The sequence below is a fragment of the Saimiri boliviensis genome, chromosome 1 (assembly GCF_048565385.1).
Source record: "Saimiri boliviensis isolate mSaiBol1 chromosome 1, mSaiBol1.pri, whole genome shotgun sequence".
Classification (NCBI taxonomy): Eukaryota; Metazoa; Chordata; class Mammalia; order Primates; family Cebidae; genus Saimiri; species Saimiri boliviensis.
The window spans coordinates 191,273,481-191,296,209 of NC_133449.1; the positions used below are offsets into that span (position 1 = coordinate 191,273,481).

The 22,729-nt window shown below is 35.6% G+C and overlaps 1 protein-coding gene and 1 pseudogene across 2 annotated transcripts in view; both read left to right on the plus strand.

The window, feature by feature from the left end:
• DTWD2 (DTW domain containing 2) overlaps positions 1-22,525 on the plus strand; it is a 231,033-nt gene extending 208,508 nt beyond the window's left edge. For both annotated transcript variants that reach the window (XM_074382340.1, XM_003920674.4), the window contains exons 8-9: positions 18,115-18,243; positions 22,458-22,525. The gene's annotated coding sequence lies outside the window, so the exon portion shown is untranslated. The remainder of the gene's footprint in view (positions 1-18,114; positions 18,244-22,457) is intronic.
• On the plus strand, positions 5,940-7,324 carry LOC104651546 (14-3-3 protein zeta/delta pseudogene; annotated as a pseudogene).
• Positions 22,526-22,729: the final 204 nt, after the last annotated feature.

Here is a 22,729-nt window from a genome sequence, read left to right on the forward strand (position 1 = left end):
GCAAGTTCAAAGGATCGGAAATCATAACAAACAATCTCTCAGACCACAGTGCAATCAATCTAGAACTCAGGATTAAGACACTAACTCAGAACTGCACAACATCATGGAAACTGAACAACTGGCTCTTGAATGTTGACTGGATAAACATTGAAATGAAGGCAGAAATAAAGATGTTCTTCAAAATCAATGAGAAGGAAGACACAATATACTAGAATCTCTGAGACACCTTTAAAGCAGTGTCTAGAGGAAATTTTATAGCAGTAAATGCCAACAGGAGAAGCAAAGATCTAAAATTGACACCCTATCATCAAAATTGAAAGAGCTAGAGGAGCAAGATCAAGAAAACGCAAAAGCTAGCAGAAGACAAGAATTGACAAGATCAGAGCAGAACTGAGGAGATACCAAAAACCCTTCAAAAAATCTATAAATCCAGGAGCTGGTTTTTTGAAAAGATCAACAAAATAGACAGATTGCTAGCCAGATTAATAAAAAAGAAAAAAGCAAAGAATCAAATAGATGCAATAAAGAATGATAAAGGGGATATCACCACCAATTTTACAGAAATACAAACTATCATCAGAGATTACTACAAACAATTCTATGCACATAAACCAGTAAACCTGGAAGAAATGGATAAATTCATGAACACTTGCACCCTCCCAAGCCTAAACCAGGAAGAAGTCAAAACCCTGAATAGACCAATAATAAGGGCTGAAGTTGAGACAACAATTAGTAGCCTACCAACCAAAAAAACCCAGGTCCAGAAGGGTTCACTGCTGAGTTCTACCAGACATACAAAGAGGAGCTGGTACCACTCCTTCTGAAACTATTCCAAACAATACAAAAAGAGGGAATCTTTCCCACATCATTTTATGATACCAACATCATCCTGATACCAAAAGCAGGCAGAGACTCAACAAGAAAAGAAAACATCAGGCCAATGATGATGAACATAGATCCAAAAATGTTCAATAAAATACTGGCAATCCAATTGCAACAGTACATCAGTAAGCTTATCCATCACGATCAAGTAGGCTTCATCATGGGGATGCAAGTCTGGTTTAACATACACAAGTGTATAAATGTAACCCACCACATAAACAGAACCAAAGACAGACCACGCGATTGTCTCAATAGATGCAGAAAAGACCTTTGACAAAATTCAACAGCCCCTCATGCTAAAAACTCTCAATAAACTAGGTATCAATGGAACATATCTCAAAATAATGAAACCTATCTATGACAAACCCACAGCAAATATACTGAATGGGCAAAAAATGGAAACATTCCCTTTGAAATCTGGCCCTAGACAAGGGTGCCCTCTCTCACCACTCCTATTCAACATGGTATTGGAAGTTCTAGCCAGAGCAATCAGGCAAGAAAAAGAAAGAAAGGGTATTCAATTAGGAAAGGAGGAAGTCAAATTGTCTCTATTTGCAAACAACATGATTGTATATGTAGAAGACCCCATCGTCTTAACCCCAAATCTCCTGAAACTGAAAAGCAACTTCAGCAGAGTCTCAGGATACAAAGTCAATGTGCAGAGATTCCAAGCATTCCTATACACCAATAACACTCTAAAACAGTGCCAAATCAAGGGTGAATTTCCATTCACAATTGATACAAAGAGAATAAAATACCTAGGAATACAACTAACAAAGGATGTAAAGGATCTCTTCAAGGAGAAATACAAACCACTGGTGAATGAAGTAAGAGAGGACACAAACAGATGGAAAAACATTCCATGCTCATGTTTAGGAAGAATAAATATTGTGAAAATGACCATACTGCCCAAAGTAATTCATAAAGTCAATGCTATCCCCATCAAGCTACCTATACCCTCTTCACATAACTGGAAAAAAAACACATTAAAATTCTTATGGAACAAAAAGAGAGCCCGCATAGCCAAGACAATTCTAAGCAAAAAGAACAAAGCTGGAGGTATCATGCTACCTGACTTCAAACTATACTACAAGGCTGCAGCAATTGAAGCAGCATGGTACCTGTATCAAAACAGAGATATAGATCAATTAAATAGAACAGAGGCCTTGGAGGCAATCTACATCTACAACCATATGATCTTTGACAAACCTGACAAAAACAAGCAATGGGGAAAGGATTCCCTGTTTAATAAATGGTGTTGGCAAAACTGGCTAGCCATGTGCAGAAAGCAGAAACTGGTCCCCTGCCTGACACCTTACACTAAAATTAACTTCAGATGGACTAAAGAGTTAACGGAAGACCGAACACCATAAAAACCCTAGAAGAAAACCTAGGGAAAATCATTCAGGTCATAGGCATAGGCAAGGACTTCATGACTGAAACACCAAAAGCATTGGCAACAAAAACCTAAATAGACAAATGGGATCTAATTAAACTCCAGGGCTTCTGTACAGCAAAGGAAACAATCATTAGAGTGAACTGGCAACTAACAGAATGGAAAAAAATTTTTGCAATCTACCTATCTGACACAAGGCTAATATCCAGAATCTATGAAGAAGTAAAACAGATTTACAAGAAACAAACAAATCCAGTCAAAAGTGGGCACAGATACGAACAGACACTTTTCAAAAGAAGACATATATGAGGCCAACAAGCATATGAAAAAATACTCATTGTCACTGATCATTAGCGAAATGCAATTCAAAACCATGTTGAGATACCATCTCATGTCAGTTAGAATGACTATAATTTAAAAATCTGGAGACAACAGATGTCGGAGAGGATGTGGAGAAATAGGAACACTTTTACCCTGTTGTTGGGAGTGTAAATTAGTTCAACCATTGTGGAAGACAGTGTGGCAATTCCTGAAGGACCTACACATAGAAATTCCATTTGACTCAGCAATCCCATTACTGGGTATATACCCAAAGGATTATAAGTCATTCTATTATAAAGACGCATGCACCCATATGTTCATTGTGGCATTGTTTACAATAGCAAAGATGTGGAACCAACCCAGATGCTCGTCAATGATAGTCTGGACAAGGAAAATGTGGCACATATACACCATGGAATACTATGCAGTTATAAATGATGATGAGTTCATGTCCTTTGTAGGGACATGGATGAATCTGGAAACCATCATTTTCATCAAACTGACACAAGAATAGAAAATCAAATGCTGGATGTTCTCCCTCATAGGCTAGTTTTGAACAATAAGAATCCATGGACACAAGGAGGGGAGCGTCACACACTGAGGTCTGTTGAAGGGGACTTCAGGAGGGACAGCAGGGCGTGGGGAGGTTTGGGAGGGATAACATGGGGAGAAATGCCAAATATAGGTCACGGGGTGGGGGGATGGAGGCAGCAAACCACATTGCCATGTATATACCTAAGCAACAGTTCTGTATTATCTGTACATGTAACCCAGAACCTAAAGTACAATATATATATATATATATATATTTTAATGGAAAAAAAAGAATGTATTAGCTTCCCTGAAATTACTCTTTTGAAGTATAATCAACCTCTGAGTTGCCGACATTCTTATATTGCTTTCATTTTCTTTACCAGCACACTTAAAATTTTAGTTCCTTTATTAGCTAGCCTCAGTTAGAGTATTTATGCATACATTATGAACAATTCCTTCAATCAATGAGGTCTCTTTTCCTTTAAAATCAGACTTCATTTGAGAACTGTCTTTTTGCTAAAAATTGCTGTATTTTCCTTCCAGGCATATTTCAAATCGTCCTTTATATTTCAGGAACCTCAGTCAGAATGCCTTCTTTAATGTTCACATAACTTGCTAAATCAAAATAATTTCCCCATGTTGCTGTTACATTAACTTAGCAGTTCATTCCTTTCACATGAAAATTGGTGTATTCAAGTCTGTTACCCTCACATGACCACAGTTGATATATTTCCCTAATTAATAAAGTAAAATTACTGCATCTCTCTGAAGTTTTGTAGAGTCTTCTCTAGTCTTTAGGACCTGTTAGAATGTCCCTTTTTGCTAAAGGAAAGAAATTAAATGGGAGGTGGGAGAGGGATGGAAAGAGTGGCCTCTTGTCTCCAGTGATCTACTGCAGGGCTCTATACCTGACTGTTCCATCTAATTCAATCAGCTTTCCAGTATTCCCTGAGTACCTCCTATGTGCTGGGTTTTGTGTTGAATTGAAAGGATAAGTAAGAAATCATTCTCCCAGAAGGCATTGGAGTTAGATGTGGATTCAAATTCTGATTCTACTGTTCACTGGCAGGTGGCCTGAGTCAGCTGTTTGATCTCTCTGATTCTTAATTTCCATATCTGTGTATAATTCCTATATAACATAGCTGTTGTAAACATTTTGTATATTTTTTCTGTTATACTTTACATTGTATATACACATAATATATCTATGTATCATATACACATATTTGTGTAAATTTACAAGTATATACACGTATTTATGTATACATGTATGTATATATACATATATATTTCATATATAATGTTATAAAAACTATATTATGTAGGACTCATACACATATATAATATGTAATAGGTGATCAAATAAGTGTTTGTTCCTTTTGGATAATGTTATGACCTACTTGTAATTAGATAACATTTCTTCCTCTTTTTGCCTCCCCAAACACACAAAATGGCTGTTATATGGCCTATTGATTTTCTGAATGGATTAAAATTTACTGTGTTTTAAGACAAAAATAAAATTTACCTAGACTGATGTCCTGAAGCATTTCACCAATGTGGTTTTTCTAGTAGTTTCATAGTTTCAAGTCTTATATTTAACTCTTTAATCAATTTTGATATGATTTTTGTGTATGGTGAGACATACGGGTGTAATTTCTTTCTTCTGCATATGGTTACCCAGCACAATTCTTTTATTTTTTATTTTTTTAGAGTCAACATCTGGATCTGTCACCCAGACAGGAGTGTAGTGACACAGTTACCACTCACAATAGCCCCAAACAATCCTCCCACCTCATCCTCCCAAACAGCTGGGACTACAGGCATGCACCACCATGACTGGCTCACCATTTATTGAGATTGTCCTTTGGTCATTGTATGTTCTTGGTGCCTTTTTGAAATTGAGTTGGCTATAAATGTCGGAATTTGTATATGTGTCTTCTATTTCTTCCGTTGGTCTATGTGTCTGTTTCTATACCAGTATCATGCTGATTTGGCTATTATAGCTTTGTGGTATAGTTTGAAGTCAGATAATGCCATGCCTTCAGCTTTGTTCCTTTTGCTCAGGATTTTTTTTTTTTTTTTTTGCTATTTGAGGTTTTTTTGTGGTTACTTACCAATTTTAGTACTGTTTCTTTTATTTCTGTGAAGAATGTCACTGGTATTTTGTCATTGGTATAGTGACTTTGTGTGTTGCTTTGGATAGTAGGAACGTTTTGATAACATTAATTCTTTCCATTCATGAGCCTGGAATATCTTTCCTTTTTTGTGTGTGTGCACTTCAATTTCTTTCATTGGTGTTTTATAGTTTTTCTTGTATAGATCTTTCCCTTCTTAATTAAATTGATTTCTAGGTATTTTACATTCTTTGTAGCTATTGTAAATAGGATTGTTTTCTTGATTTCTTTTTCAGATTGTCATTTGCCTATATAAATGCTACTAATTTTTGCATGCCGATTTTGTATCCTGCAACTTTACTGAATTTATTGATCAATTCTAGCAGTTCTTTGGTGGAATCTTTAGGTTTTTGCAAGTATAAGATTATGTCATCTGCAAGCAAGGCTAATTTGACTTCTTCCTTTCCAATTTGGATACCCTTTATTTCTTTCACTTGTCTAATTCTTCTGGCAAGGACTTCCAGTATTATGTTGAATAGAAGTAGTGAAAGTGGACATCTCTGTCTTGTTCCAGATCTTAAAGGAAAGGCTTTTAATTCCCCCCATTTCATGCATTGATATCTGTGATTTTGTTACATATGGCCTTAGTTGTTTTGGGAACCTGTGAGCAGCGAGATCCAGGGACAGAGTCTCAGCCTTGCCGCTGTAGCTGCCGCCGCCCAGAGACTGCTGAGCCCCTGTCCGTCCGCTGCCACCACCCACTCTGGACTCAGAACATTCAGTCATGGATAAAAATGAGCTGGTTAAGAAGGCCAAACTGGCCAAGCAGGCTGAGCGATATGATGACATGGCAGCCTGCATGAAGTCTGTAACAGAGCAAGGAGCTGAATTATCCAATGAGGAGAGGAATCTGCTCTCAGTTGCTTATAAAAATGTTGTAGGAACTCGTAGGTCATCTTGGAGGGTCATCTCAAGTATTGAACAAAAGACGGAAGGTGCTGAGAAAAAACAGCAGATGGCTCGAGAATACAGAGAGAAAATTGAAACGGAGCTAAGAGATATCTCCAATGATGTACTGTCTCTCTTGGAAAAGTTCTTGATCTCCAGTGCTTCACAAGCAGAGAGCAAAGTCTTCTATTTGAAAATGAAAGGAGATTACTACCGTTATTTGGCTGAGGTTGCCGCTGGTGATGACAAGAAAGGGATTGTGGATCAGTCACAACAAGCATACCAAGAAGCTTTTGAAATTAGCAAAAAGGAAATCCAACCAACACATCCTATCAGACTGGGTCTGGCCCTTAACTTCTCTGTGTTCTGTATGAGATTCTGAACTCCCCAGAGAAAGCCTGCTCTCTTGCAAAGACAGCTTTTGATGAAGCGATTGCTGAACTTGATACTTTAAGAGTCATACAAAGACAGCACGCTAATAATGCAATTACTGAGAGACAACTTAACATTCTGGACATCGGATACCCAAGGAGATGAAGCTGAAGCAGGAGAAGGAGGGGAAAATTAACCGGCCTTCCAACTTTTGTCTGCCTCATTCTAAAATTTACACAGTAGACCATTTGTCATCCATGCTGTCCCACAAATAGTTTTTTGTTTACGTTTTGTGACAGGTTTATGTTACTTCTATTTGAATTTCTATATTTCCCATGTGGTTTTTTAATATTAGGGGAGTAGAGCCAGTTAACATTTAGGGAATTAATCTGTTCTCATCTTGAGGTGGCCAACATGGGGATGTGGAATTTTTATACAAGTTATAAATGTTTGGCATAGTACTTTTGGTACATTGTGGCTTCACAAGGGCCAGTGTTAAAACTGCTTCCATGTCTAAGCAAAGAAAACTGCCTACATATTGGTTTTTCCTGGTGGGGGATAAAAGGAATCATTGGTTCCAGTCACAGGTGTAGTAATTGTGGGTATTTGAGGGTTTGGAGCACTTACAAGGCTGTGGTAGAAACAAATATCCCATGGATACCACATATTAAACCATGTCTATCTGTGGAATACTCAGTCTCAATGTTCACACCTTTGACTACAGCTGCAGAAGTGTTCCTTTAGACAAAGTTGTGACCCATTTTACTCTGGATAAGGGTAGAAATGGTTCACATTCCATTATTTGTAAAGTTACCTGCTGATAGCTTTCATTATTTTTGCTACACTCATTTTATTTGTATTTAAATGTTTTAGGCACCTAAGAACAAATGTAAAAGTAAAGATGCAGTAAAAATGAATTGCTTGGTACTCATTAATTTGTGTATATCAAGCGCAGCAGTAAAACAAAAACCCATGTATTTAACTTTTTTCTTAGGTTTTTTTGCTTTTGTGATTTTTTTTTTTTTTTTTGATACTTGCCTAACATGCATGTGCTGTAAAAATAGTTAACAGGGAAATAACTTAAGATGATAGCTAGCTTTGTTTAATGTCTTATGAAATTTTCATGAACAATCCAAGCATAATTGTTATGAATTTAAGTGTATTAAATTCATGTAAGTGGAATAAAAGTTTTATGAATGGACTTTTCAACTACTTTCTCTACCGATTATGTAAATTAGTCTTTTGGTTCTGAAACTTCTCTAAAGGAAATTGTACATTTTTTTGAAATTTATTCCTTATTCCCTCTTGGCAGCTAATGGGCTTTTACCAAGTTTAAACACAAAGTTTATCATAACAACAACACAAATACTACTGCTATAAGTACTGTTTCCACCTGTGTCCTGTGATCCCCTCTCTTCCTCCCCACCCTGAAAAAAATGAGTTCCTATTTTTTTCTGAGAGAGGGGGAGATTGATTAGGGAAAAAAAAAGTAATATGTTCCATTTAAGATTTTGGTATATGGCATTTTCTAACTTAGGAAGCCACAATGTTCTTGGCCCATCATGACATCGGGTAGCATTAACTATAAGTTTTGTGCTTCCAAATCACTTTTTGGTTTAAGAATTTCTTGATACTCTTGTAGCCTGCTTTCGACTTTGATCCTTTATTCTTTCTATTTGTCACAAGATTACCTTCCTTTTTTAGCCATCTGTCTTGACACCAACCATTCCTATTTGGTGGCCATGTATTTGGAAAAAGGCTGCATGATCTTTCTGGCTACACTCAATGTCTAAGATACCCTGCTTCCTTTGCTTGCATCCCACAAACTATTTCCCTCATCCTATTTACTGCAACAAATCTCTCCTTAGTTGACGAGATGGTGTTTATCTCCCTTTAAAACCCTACCTATCCTGAATGTCATTGTCCACTTTAAAAATCTTTCTTTTTCTCTTCCTCTATTCTCTAAATAATGATGGGGCTAAGTTATACCCAAAGCTCACTCTACAAACTATTTCCTCAGTACTTTGCAGAAAACACCAAACAAAAATGCCATTGGAAAAGAGGTGTATTTTTTCTTTTAGAATGTAAGCTCCTCAAGAGCAGGGACAATGTTTTCTGTATGTTCTATTGTGCCTAGTACACTGTAAATGCTCAATAAATATTGATGATGGGAAAAAAAAGATTTCCTTGGCTAGTCTAGGTCTCTTGTGGTACTGTATGCAGTTGTTTTTTTTTTCTGTGAAAAATTTCACTGGAATTCGATAGGGATTACACTGAATCTGTAGAACACTTTGGTTATATGATGTTGTAACAATATTAATTCTTCTAATTCATGAACACAAGATATCTTTCCTTTTTTTTTTTTTTTTTTTTTTTTGTTGAGATGGAGTTTCGCTCTTGTTACCCAGGCTGGAGTGCAATGGTGCGATCTCGGCTCACCACAACCTCCACCTCCTGCGTTCAGGCAATTCTCCTGCCTCAGCCTCCTGAGTAGCTGGGATTACAGGCACGCACCACCATGCCCAGCTAATTTTTTGTATTTTTAGTAGAGTTGGGGTTTCACCATGTTGACCAGGATGGTCTCGATCTCTTGACCTCGTGATCCACCCACCTTGGCCTCCCAAAATGCTGGGATTACAGGCTTGAGCCACCGCGCCCGGCCTGATACCTTTCTATTGATTTTTTTATCTTCAGTTTATTTTATAGGCATTTTATAATTTTTATCTTCTTTAGTTTATTTTATAGGTATTTTATAATTTTCAGTGTATAGATTTTATCTTCTTGGTAAGATTTGTTACTAAATATTTTATTTTTTGATGTTATTATAAAGGTATTATTTTCTTAATTTCTATTTCTGAGTGAGTTCATTGTCACTGTATAGGAATATAGCTAATTTTTGTATGTTCATTTTGTATTCTGCAACTTTACTGAATTTGTGTATTAGTTCTAACAGTTATTTCATTGAGTCTTTAGGATTTTCTATGTATATGATTATGTCATAAGCAAAGAGGCTATTTTAGGAAGGTAGCAAATTAGGCTACCTTCCTAATTTGTATGCCTTTAATTTCTTTGTCTTGCCTAATTCCTCTGAGTTGGGGTTTCAACATTATGTTGAATAAAAATGGTGAGTCATCATCTTTGTTTTATTCCTGTTAATGGAGAAAACACTTTTGTCTTTTTAACCATTGAGTATGATATTGGCTTTGTCATATGTGTTCTTTATTGTGTTGAGGTGCGTTCCTTCTACACCTAATTTGTTGAGAGTTTTCATCATGAAAAGACATTGAATTTTATGTTTTTCTTTTTATTCTTCATTCTGTTAATGTGATTTATAATACTTATTGATATGTGTATGTTGAACTATCCTTGCACCCCTGGATAAGTCTTACTTGATCATAGTGAATGATCTTTTTAATCATTCTTTTGCTGAATTCCATTTGCTAGTATTTTGCTGAGAAATTTAAAACAGTATTCTCCAGGGATATTGGTCTGTAATTTTCTTTTTTTGGTATTGCCCTTGTGTCGCTTTGGTATCAGAGTAATGCTGGCCCGACACAATGAATTTGGAAATGTTCCCTCCACTTCAATTTTCTTGGAAGAGTTTGACAAAAATTGGCATGTATCTTTTAAAATTTTGATATAATTAATGAGTGAAGCCATCAAGTCCTGGGCTTTTCTTTCTTCAGATAATTTTGACTACTGATTTAATCTCCTTACTCATTTCTCTGTTTATATTTTCTATTTCTTGTAATTCAGTTTTGGTTGGTTGTATGTTTCCAACAATTTAATTCTTTCTGCTAGCTTGTCCAGTTGGTTGGTATATGGTCGTTCATAGTAGTCTCTTGTGATCCATTCTTTCCTTTACTTTCCCCTTCCTTCCTTTTTTCCTTCCTTCCTTCCTCCTTCCCTCCCTCCCTATATCTCTCCCTCTTTTCTTTTTCTTTTCTTTCTTTTTCTTTCTCACTCTCTCTTTCTCCCTCTCTCTTCCTTTCTATTTCTTGTCCTTCTGTTTTTTCTCTTTGTTTTTTTTTGTTTGTTTGTTTGTTTGTTTTTGTGTTTGTTTTTTTGAGACAAGGTCTTGCTCTGTTTCCCAGGCTGGAGTGCAGTGGTGCAGTCAGGGCTCACTGCAGCTTTTCCCTCCTAGGCTCAAGCAATCTTCCTGTCTCAGTCTCCTGAGTAGCGGGGACTACAGGCACATTTCACCATGTCTGACTAATTTTTTACATTTTAAATTTTGTAGAGACGGGATTCCACTATGTTGCCTAAGCTGGTCTTGGACCCTTAGGCTTAGGTGATCCTCATACTTCACCTCCCGAAGTGTTAGGATTGCAGTTGTTAGCCACCATGCTCTGCAATCATTTATATTTCTTTTCTTTCAGTTGTATTGTACCTTTTTTAATTTAAAATTTTATTTATTTGAGTCTTCTCTCTCTTTTCCCTAGTGAATCTAAAGGTTTGTCAATTTTGCTCATCATTTCAAAAAACCTCTTAATTTTATTGATCTCTTATTTTTTTAGTCATTATTTTGTTTATTTTGGTTCTGATCTTTATTATTTCTTTCCTTCTGCTAAATTTGGTGTTCATTTGTTTTTCTTTTCTAGTTCTTTGAGAATGAAAGTTAGCTTTTTTATTTAAAATATGTTTTTTTCCTAAATGTAGCTATTTATCAGTATAAACTTCTCTCTTAGTGCTGCTTTCACTGCATGTTCTACGTTTTGGTATATGTCGTGTTTCCATTTTTCTTTCACTCAAGATATTTTAAAACATTTCTGTTGTGGTGTTTTTTGGCCATTTTTTCAGGAAGGTATTGGTTGATTTCTACATATTTGTGTACTTTCCAATTTTTCTTTTATTATTGATTTCTGCTTTCATATCCTTATGGGGTACTTAATATAATTCCAGTTTTCTTAAAATTTTCATGACTTACTTTCTGGACTAACAGATGATCTATACTGGATTAAAAGAATTTTGTGTGTGCTTGAGAAGAATGTGTCTTCTGCTACTGTTGGATGGAATATATGCATATACCTATTAGGTATATTTGGTCTACTTAATATGATTTTAGTTTTCTTAAAACTCTCAATACTTATTTTCTGGACTAACAGATTATCTATTTTGGACAAATTTCAGCCGCTGTATATCTTTTGATTGGAGAGTTTAGTCCATTTGCATTTAAAGAAATTATTGATAGGTAAGGACTTACTAATGCTATGTGTTAGTTGTTTTGAATTTTTTAAAATTATTATTATACTTTAAGTTCTGGGATACATGTGTAGAATGTGCAGGTTTGTTACATAGGTATACACGTTCCATGGTGGTTTGCTGTAGCCGTCAACCCATCATCTACATTAGGTACTTCTAATGCCATCCCTTCCCTAGCTCCTGACCCCCTGACAGGCTCCAGTGTGTGATGTTTCCCTCCCTGTATCCATGTGTTCTCATGGTTTGTTTTGAACTGTTTTATAGTTACTTGTTCTTTTCTTCGTCTTTTGCCTATATATCTTTTGTGTATCTAGTGCAAATTTTGTGTATGGGGGGGTTACCATGACACTTACAAAAGATATTGTATAGTTAAAATAGTCCATTTTAAGCTGATAATTTAACTTTGATAACATACAAAAACTCAACATTTTAACTTCTTACTCCAAAGGTCACAATTTACACATTTTTATATTGTATATCCATGAACACCTTTAAAAAACTCTTGTTATTCTGAATCTTTTTGCCTTGTAATGTTTACACCAGAGTAAAAATTATTTATGCATTACCATTATAGTTAGTGCATTCTGAATTTGACTATACTTTTACCTTTACAGTGAGTTTTATATTTTCATATATTTTAATTTTGTTAGTATTCTTTCATTTCAACTTGAAGAACTCCTGTTGTTGTTTCGTGTGTGGCAATGCTACTGGTAATGATCTCCCTCAGCTTATTTTTGTCTAAGAGTCTTTATCTTTCTTTCCTTCTGAAAAAACAGATTCGTTAGCTATAGTATTCTTGGTTGGCAGTCTTTTCCCCCCACCCCCAGCCCCCAGCACTTTGGATATATTAGCCCATGCTGTCCTGGTTTGCAAAGTTTCTGAAAAGAAAGTTGCTGAGAATCTAGTGGGGATTCTTTTCTGTTGCTGCTTTCAAGATTCTCTCTCTCTCTCTCTTTTTTTGTTTTTTTTTGACTTTTGAGAATTTGATTATGATGTGTCTTGGTGAATATCACTTTAAATTTAATCTATTTCCTACTCTTTGGACTTCATGGATCTGGATGTTTATTTTCCTCTCTTGATTTGGGAAGTTTTCTGTCATTATTTCTTTAAATATGCTTCTTTCTTCTTCTTTGCTCCATCTGAACTTTCACCACATGTATATTAGTTTATTTGATGGTGTTCCATAGATTTCTTTTTCTTTTTATTTTTCCCATTTGGCCTCTCACTTGGTGGGTAATTTCAAGTGACCTATTTTTGAGCTTCCTGATTATTTCTTCCATTTGACTGAGTTTGCTATTGAAGCTCCCTATGGAATTTTTCAGTGAAGTCATTGTGTTCTTTTGTTCCAGAATTTCTGTTTGGTTCTTTTTTATGGATTCTCTTTGTAAAACTTTTCATTTTGCTCAAGTATTGTTTTCTTGATATCATTTAGTTGTCTTTCTATGTTCTCCTGCTCACTGAACTTCTTTAAGATAATTATTTTGAGTTCTTTGCCACTCACTTCATAGATCAACATTTGTTTAGGTCAGTTATTGGTGCTTTATTTTGTTTTGTTGGTCATATTATTCATTATCCTCATTGCCTTGTATCGGTGTTTTCACTTGAAAAAGTAGGCATCTATTCCAGTCTTTGAAGACTGGGTTTGGCAGGTAAAGCCCTTCACTAGTAAGCTCATTCAGAGCTTCTTGGTGGGTTGGCTGGTGGGGTTCAAGTCTATGGTTGCTACTGAAGTCCTTGGGTGGACTTGCTGGATGTCTGAGTCAGCAGGTATGTGGTTTTGTTTCCTGGGTCTACATGGGCCAGTTTAGTGCCTGAATTATCTAGAGTGATCCTGGGTCCTGGTTCTACTGGAGTAGGCCTGAAGTTGGGTCTGTGTTGACATGTACAGTGTCTAGTTCTTTGAGGGCGATCCAGGAGCCTGGGGGTATAAGTTCTGGTTTGGTTCCATAGTTTGTTGGGTCCCTAGTGGGACATCCCTCTGGAAGACATCTGGGTTCATGAGGATGGACCTGGGGTTTGGGTCCTTGGGGGCTATCCTGAAGTCTGAGTCCATGGGAGCTGGTCTGGTACTGCAACAGGCCTGGGTCTGTAGCTCTAAGTCTTCCTGCAAATTTCAGTTGTGAATTGACTTATTGCTTTTCTGGTTATGTCACTTCTCTGAATAAGCCCTCTCGCTCCATGAGTTACAAGATTTCAGTTTTTGGTCATCTCTAAATCTTTTACTATCACTTTTATAGGGTTAGGATGAGGATAGTGATAAATGTGTATGTATAACCTAACATGTTTAATGGGTGGTTTAGAACTATTTTTCTAAATGACATTATTAAAAATTTATACTGGTATATGTTTTATACTAATTTAATAGTATAAAACTGTGTATAATTTACATATATATAAATATATATATATTTGAGAGTATACTTAAAATATTTACTAATGGAGCTATTGGATAAAAAAATACCTAAAAACTACATATTTTGAGAATATATATTAAATATTAGAAATATCTTAGTATATAAAGTTAGAAATTGATCTGTGATTTCCTTAAATAACAAATACTAAAAGTTTCACAAGAGCAAAATGTAACAAATTCAGTTATAAAGCTTGGTATACACACAAAACCAAATGTCTTAGATTAACTACATGAATTTCCAGAAGGTGCTACTGAGTAAAATTTTGGGAATTTTTTTAGCCTGAATTTATGGGAGAATATTATTATTATTAGAACTATCCAAAAATGAAATGGACTGATTTGAGTTTTTTAAATTTTAATAATCTGTTTTATTCTCTTTCTTTTCGTCATGTACATTTATGTGTGATCTTCAGAGATACTGTATATGAGATTTTTGGGTGATTTATTGGGCTACAAAAATTCCAAAGTCCCTCCTAAGTCTGGTATTCTGTGATTTAAAATGGAATCTAAAGTTATAAAGTGCAATAGTATGATCAGTTTTGAATAGGCAAAACAGAATTCAGAGTGATAGTTATGTGTGCAATGTATTTTGTAGTTATAGCTTCGTCTTTACTGTTTATAGCTAAAATTTTATCTCATTGACATGACTTATAGAAGGTGTTCTCAATAGGGCTTATATAGAGCTCCTTGATTCTTTCAAAGCAAGGGCTTGTCTTGGTGAGAAAGACATCCATCCCTTTCACTGGGCTCTTTTTCATGTGGTACAAAAGTAATCAGATGTCAGGCTTTACTAGTATAGTTTTAAGTCTTATTTTGAGGACACCTAAGGCTCATTTAATACCCAGGCATCAGTCAATTAGACCAAAAACAAACAAACAAACAAACAAAAAAAAAAAAACAAGTCAATTTTATGAGTCTACATGAGTCAGGCATTTGATTATCCTGAGAAAACAGGGGTCTGTCTTCTTTCACTGAAGCTTTCCTCTGCAATCGATTAACTGCTGACTCTTGTTCTATTGACCCTAACTAATTTGTTGCATGATCTGTCATTCCTTATCTAGAGTAAAAGGAGACTCCTCTGTAAATATAAGCAGCTGATGAGGTTAAGGGGAACTCAATCTATTCTGGTGTCAGTTAATGTTCATAGTGTGTATCTCTGTGAAGGGCCAGATCTTGGAGGTTGCTGCATTGCACATTTTCCAAGATCAAGTTACAAGTTACAACTCTCATTTTTTTACAAACACCAAAAGTAGTTGGGCAGCCAGTACCAGCATGGATACTACAAATTAAATTTTGACTTTGTCTTCACATTATTCTTTCATTTTTTTTTACATTATGTTATTACTAATGTTAGATCCCGCCTTTATGTGGAAATAGCATTTAGAGACTTAATAATTAATTTGCTCTTGTCAGCTAAGGCTTAGATGCTGCTGCTGCCACTTCATTTTACTCTCAAGTATATGCGTATCAAAAAATTGTATGGCTTGTTTAAAACAATGTTGGATCTAATCCTATAATTAATATAAACAAATAGTACAACTTTTTAAAGACTATTGCTGCCAGTTTCATGTTTGGTGAATATCATTCATATCTCTATATTCATTTCCCAAATCTTGCTAACTTTGTTCATGGGTTAAGTCATATCAAATTTCCATAATAATCTTAAGAACATTTTTCTAAGCTTTTGCTGAATTAGATGGTTTGATATTAGACATACAATGAGGAATTTACTGGAATGGACTTCTGAGCTATCCAAGGTAAGATACGATCTTAACACTGCTGAATTCTTTCCCCAACATTAATACCTTATCACCTATGATCAAATTTAAATGTGACAGCTTACAGACCACTGATGCATTTAGATACTGCAGAAATATATTGGAAATTTTAGAGAGGCAAAATAGTGTAGACTTAAGAGCATAGACTGACTTCTATTCTGACACTCTCACCTAAAATCTATAAAATGGGGTACTAAGAATTTACTTAATCCTTATCTGAGTCTAAAGTGCTTCCATCTTTTGATTCTCTCTAATACCCACTGTTACTTTTACTGGATAAAATCACATACAGGCTCCTGAACAGCCTGTTGGTTTCTCACATCAACACCTTCATTGTTTTCTGTACCTATTTGAGTCTTTGTCTTCTTAGTCAGAGTTATCTTAGTCAGGGTTATCTTTCAAGACAAAATACATGTATTTTCTTTTCTGTTAAATTAAGTCTTTGACTAATCAAAGCAGACAACTCCTTTTTTTTGTGCTCTTACCTATCAAATATTACAGCTCTTTCCACACTACATAGTTATCTTGATTTAATATGCAAGTCTTTCTCTTAGGTTTGTGCACTCTAAGAATTTAGTAAGTGCTGGACAAGTGCCATTTCTTATCCTAGAGTGTGTTGGATCAGTTGTCAATTGCTACACAACAAACCACCTAAATTTGTGACTGAAAATGACACTAATGTGACTGGATGATATTTTGATTTGTCTCCTTTGTACTCACTCATGTGGCTGTGGTCAACTGGCAGCTTGGCTGGGACTAGATGGTCTAACATGGGCTTACTCATGTGTGTGGTGCCTCAGTTGGGATTGGAATGACTAAACTTCTTTCTCTTCGAGTCTTTCACCTGTGAGTTTTCACATGATGGTGGGCAAATCCCATTGGACAAGTATTTATAAAGGCTCTGCTCTGTTGTGTTTGCTGATGTTCCCTCAGCCAAAGCAGGTCATGAACCAAGCTCAGAGTCAGTGTGGGAGGGGACTATGAAAGGACCTGAGACTGGGTATGGTGGCTTATACCTGTGATTCCAGCACTTTGGGAGGCTGAGGTGGGAGGATTGCTTGAGTCCAGGAATTTGAGGCCAGCCTGAGCAACACGGCGAGACCCCGTCTCTAAAAAAATAAAAAGAAAAGCATGAAAGGACCTAGATGCCAGGATATGTGACTCATTGATGCACTACTGTAACAGTCTAGCATATTCATTTACCTTCATTGTCTACCTGTTAAATAATATTCATTAAAAACTCCTTTTGATTATTTTTCTTCTCCAAAACATCTTCTGTGTTGTCTCCAAAGTTTTTCTTACATGTTTCTATTACACATGGGATAGTCTTCTACTATCTCTCCTGGCAGCACTAGTGAGGTGCACATTAAGAACTTGGAGCATGCATTCATTTATACTCCACCTTGTTCCAAAAAAATGTAAGGTATCAACTTGGAAATAGGGGACATAGGGTCACCTTGGAAATTTTAACTATATAGTTTATTGTATAGGATTTAATACATGTTGCATCCCAGGTCAAGTCAGTGCTATTGAAGGTAATAAAATACCCAAAATAAATATATTACTTCTTAAATTTTGATTTTGAGAAGAAAGAAAAAAACTCCAGTACCCAGTGTAAATAGGTGTTCAGGGAGTAGAGCACATTTATGTGCAGTGGGAATGAAATTGTTGCGACTGTTCTATAAAGCAACTTGGCAGTCTATATTGAGACCTTAAAAAGTTCATATTGAGTCAAGTCCAACGGTCTTACTTTTAGAAAATTATTCTAAGGGAATATCTTAGATAGATAGTTATGTGCAATGATATTTATTGCTGCATTATATATGCAGACAAAAGTAAAAAAAAAATCCAGATAGGGAAGTGATAAAGTTATGGAATAGCTCTATAGTGGAATATTATGCAACCAGTAAGAAGTTATCTGTAGAAAATAATTGTAATGACTTAGAAAATTGCTCATGGTGTACAGTGTAAGTGATTGCAGGGTATGTGGAGGATTAATTAAATTCTGTAAAACGTATGTAGGAATGAGTGTGTGTGTGTGTGTGTTTGAGAATTTGGTCAGTGAACAACAACTATATTTAGCATACTCTTCTTCACACTGGGATGCACAGGGAAAGAAGAAAGACATGATTATTTCTCTCACTCTGCCTACAGATTAGTGGGGAAGACATGCTAAACATGAATGCTCATTGGAATAACAGCCAGATTTGATGTGGAAAAGGACCAAAAAGAAAGTGGAGTGAGGAAGAAGCGTTGTTGATTTGAAGGGACTGAATGAGGGAGGTAAGTATTTATCTGGAGTAGGGAACTGTAGGTGTAAGAGATGGAATGACTAATGTAAATGAGCTGAAAGCATTTTTAAGAATTTTCACTGCCAAGCGCAGTGGCTTATGCCTGTAATTCCAGCCCTTTGGGAGGCTGAGGCAGGCTGATCACCTGAGGTCGAGAGTTGGAGACCAGCCTGGTCAACCAATGTAATGAAACTCGTCTTTGCTAAAAATACAAAAGTTAGTTGGGTGTGATGGTATGTGCCTGTAACCCCAGCTACTTGTGAGGCTGAGACAGGTGAATTGCTTAAACCCAGGAGGTAGAAGTTGTAGTAAGTCGAGATTGCGCTACCGCACTCCAGCCTGTGTGACAGAGTGAGACTCTGTCAAAAAAAAAAAAAATCCACTAAATATATTTCTTTATCATTTTTTTGCAAGTGGCTATTATAAATATTTAAGTTATTTTTCAAGTATTTTAGATGCAAAACTAAAATATCTTTTGGTATGACACATGCTGGCAGAAAACATTGAAGAGCCCTTAGCTTACTGTGGACACACACACACACACACACACACACACCTTTGGACAAATTAAAATTGAAAAATTGTTGCATAACAGATGTACATAGTTTTGGAGGCACATATGACAATCTAATACATTCACATAATTTGTAAAGATCAAATCAGTGAAATTGGGATATCTGTCACTTTAAATATTTGTCTTTTCTTTATGCTGGAACTATTTCTTCTCTTCTAGCTGTCTGAAATGTACAATAAATTACTGTAAACAATAGTTAACCAACTAATTTATCTAACATTGGGTCTTATTTCTTCTATCAAACTGTAATTTTTTACTCATTAATTGACTTCTCTTCATCTTCCATCTCCCCACCCTTCCTGGCCTCTGGTAACCACGAGTCTACCCTCCGTCTTCATGAGATCCACTTTTTTTGCTCCCACATATGAATGAGAGCATGCAATATTTGTTTTTATGTCCCTGGCCTATTTCTCTTAACATAAAGACCTCCAATTCCACCCATGTTCCTGCAAATGACAGAATTTCACTCTTTTATATGTGCAAATAATATTCCATGGTGCATATGTATCACATTTTCTATATTCATGCAGCTGTTAATGGACATTTATATTGATTCCATTATTTTGGCTATTGTGAATAATGCTACAATAAACATGGAATGCAGATATCTTTCTGATGTATTGATTTACTTTCTTTTGGATATATACCCAATAGTAGAATTGCTGGATCATATGGTAGTTCTATTTTAAGTTTTTTTGGGAACTTCCATATTGTTCTTCATAGTGGCTGTACTAATTGACATTCCCACCAATAGTGTATGAGAGTTCTCCTTTCTCTGTATCTTTGCCAGCATCTGTTATTTCATGTCTTCTTCATAAAAGCCATTTTAACTGGGATGAAATGATAGCTTACTATGGTTTTGATTTGCTTTTCTCTGATGATTAGAGCATTTGTTCGTATACCTGTAGGCTATGTGTATTTTTTGAGACAGAGTTTCAGTCTTGTTGCCCAGTCAGGAGTGCAATGAGTAATTTGGCTCACCACAACCCACCTCCTGGGTTCAAATGATTCTCCTGCCTCAGCCTCCTAAGTAGTTGGGATTACAGACATGTGCCACCTCGCTCTGCTAATTTTGTATTTTTAGTATAGATGGGGTTTTTCTGTGTTGGCTAGGCTGGTCTCAAACTCCCAACCCGAGATGATCCATTCACCTCGGTCTCCAAAAGTGCTGGGATTACAGGCGTGAGCCACTGCACCTGGCCGAGACATCTGCTGAATGTCTTCTTTTGAGAAATGGCTTTTCAGATCTTTGGCCCATTTTAAAATAAAATTAATTATTATTTTTTTTTTTGCTGTTGATTTGTTGAAGCTTCTCATATTTTCTGTTTATTAATTTTTTGTGAGATAGATAGTTGTCAAATATTTTGTCTCACTCTGTGGGTTGTCTGTTCACTTTGTTGATAGTGTCCTCTGCTGTGCAGAAGCCTTTTAGCTTGATGTGATCCCCTTTGTCTGTTTCTTTTTGGCTTGCCTGTGCTTTTTAGATTTTACATAAAACTTTGCCTAGGTGAATGTCCTGAATGTTTTCCTCAATATTTTCATCTAGTAGTCATATATTTTTATGATTCAGATTTAAATCTTTTACCCATTTTGATTTGATTTTAGTGTATGGCGAGAGATAGTCTCACTTCAGTTTTCTGTGTATAGTTACATAATTTTCCCAGCACCCTTTATTGAAGAGATTGTCCTTTCCCCATTGCATGTTCTGGCACCTTTGTTGAACATGAGTTGACTGTAAATGTGAATATTTATAACTGTTTTCTATTCTGTTCCATTGGTTTGTGTCTGTTTTCATGCCAGTATCATGCTGATATGATTACTATAGCTTTTTAGTAAATTTTGAAGTCAGGTAGTGTAATGTCTCCAGCTTTGTTCTTTTTGCTCACAATTACTTTGACTATTTGGGGTCTTTTGTGGTTATATATCAATTTTAGGATTTTTTTTCTATTTCTGTGTTTTGATAGGAATTGCAGTGAATCTATAAATTGCCTTGGGTAGTATTTTCATTTTAATGATACTAAATCTTCCAATCTATGGGCATGGGACAGTGTTGCATTTTTTTGTGTTCTCTTCAATTTCTTTCATCAGTGTTTTATAGTTTTCCTTTTATAGATCTTCACTTTTTTAGGTTAAATTGATTCTTAGGGATTTTATATTTTTTGTAGCTAGTGTATATGGGATTGCTTTCTTGATTTATTTTTCCAGATTCTTTGCTATTGGCTTATATAAATGCTACTGATCTTTGTATGTTGATTTTGTATCATGCAACTTTATTGAATTAATTTATCAGTTCTAATGGTTTTTTGGTGGATTATTTTTTTTTCTTAATATAAGATTATGTCATCTGCAAGTAAGGCTAACTTGACTGCTTCATTTCCAGTTAGGATACCCTTCATTTTTATTTTCTTTTTTTTTGCCAAATTGCTTTGGCTGAGACTTCCAATCCTATATTGACTAAAATGGTAAAGGTGTGCATCTTTACCTTGCATTAGATTTTTAAAAAGGCTTTAAATTTTCCCTTGGTCAGTATGATTTTGCTGTTGGCTTGTAATATTTGGCCTTTATTATTTTGAGGAATGTTCCTTCTATACCCAGTTTGATAAGGTGTTTTTTTTTTCCAGTTTGTAATTTGATTTTATTTATTTCTTTTTTTTTTAATTGCATTTTAGGTTTGGGGGTACATTTGAAGAACATGCAAGATAGTTGCATAGGTACACACATGGCAGTATGATTTGCTGCCTTCCTCCCCTTCACCTATATCTGGCATTTCTCCCATGCTATCTCTCCCCAACTCCCCACCCCCTGCTGTCCCTCCCCTATTTCCCCCCAACAGGTTTTTTTTTTAATAAAGGGGTGTTGACTTTTATCAAATGCTTTTTAAAGTGTCTATTGAAATGATCATATGGATTTTGTTCTTCATTCTGTTAATGTGATGTATCACTTTCATTGATTTGCATATGTTCAACCATGTTTTCATCCCTGGTATGAATCCCTTTTGCTCATGGTGAGATCTTGAATTGGGCTTGCTAGTATTTTGTTGAGAATTTTTGCAATATATTTATGTGGGATATTTGCTCACAGTATTCTTTTTGGTTGTGTTCTTGTCTGGTTTTGTTATCAGGGTAATGCAGGCCTTATAGAATGAGTTTGGAAGTATTCCCTCCTCTTCAATTTTTTTTTTTAAGAGTTTGAGTAGAATTGGTATTAGTTCTTCTTTAAACTTAAAAATTTAGTTAATGAAGATACAGTTTGGTCAGCAGCAAAAGCATGTCTTTGCCTTGGCTGTGGGTATGGTGGCTGTTGTCTTAACTATTTAGGTCTTTTTAGCATCTGTCTCTAATGTGAAGGTGGATAGTCAGGTTGTTATAGTCTGAAGTCATCAAACACGTGTTGCATTAAAACAACTCCCCTAATTTGATTCTATACTCATCTAAACACTCTTCTGAGTATAACCAAGATTGAGAATGCGGTAGATCTGTCTTCAGAAGCAGAGTGAGCTGGCTCAGTCATCTCAGGTCCTCTGTTGATCATCTATAAGACAATGCTAGGTTTCATTGTAAATTGGCTAATTAAAATTCTGGGCTATACATTAGTGTTGATAATCTGAGTTAATATAAGTTGATGTCCCACAGGTAGATTCATGCTTAATGTGCTGAAAGAAAAAAAATCAGATTCTGAATTTTCTAGGAAGCAGACCAAATCAAGTACATGAAAATTAACCAAGGTAAGGCTCTTGAAAATCTTATCTGGTAGATGTTTGACCCATTCCGGTAATATATATACCTAAATACATTCACATTTTTTTCTTAAAATTCTATGGTATTTACTTACTTTATAAAATCTTGTCTCTTCTCTTGTTTTCCTTACCAGAGGTTAAAATCTTTGCAGGCAGTTACTCCTTCTT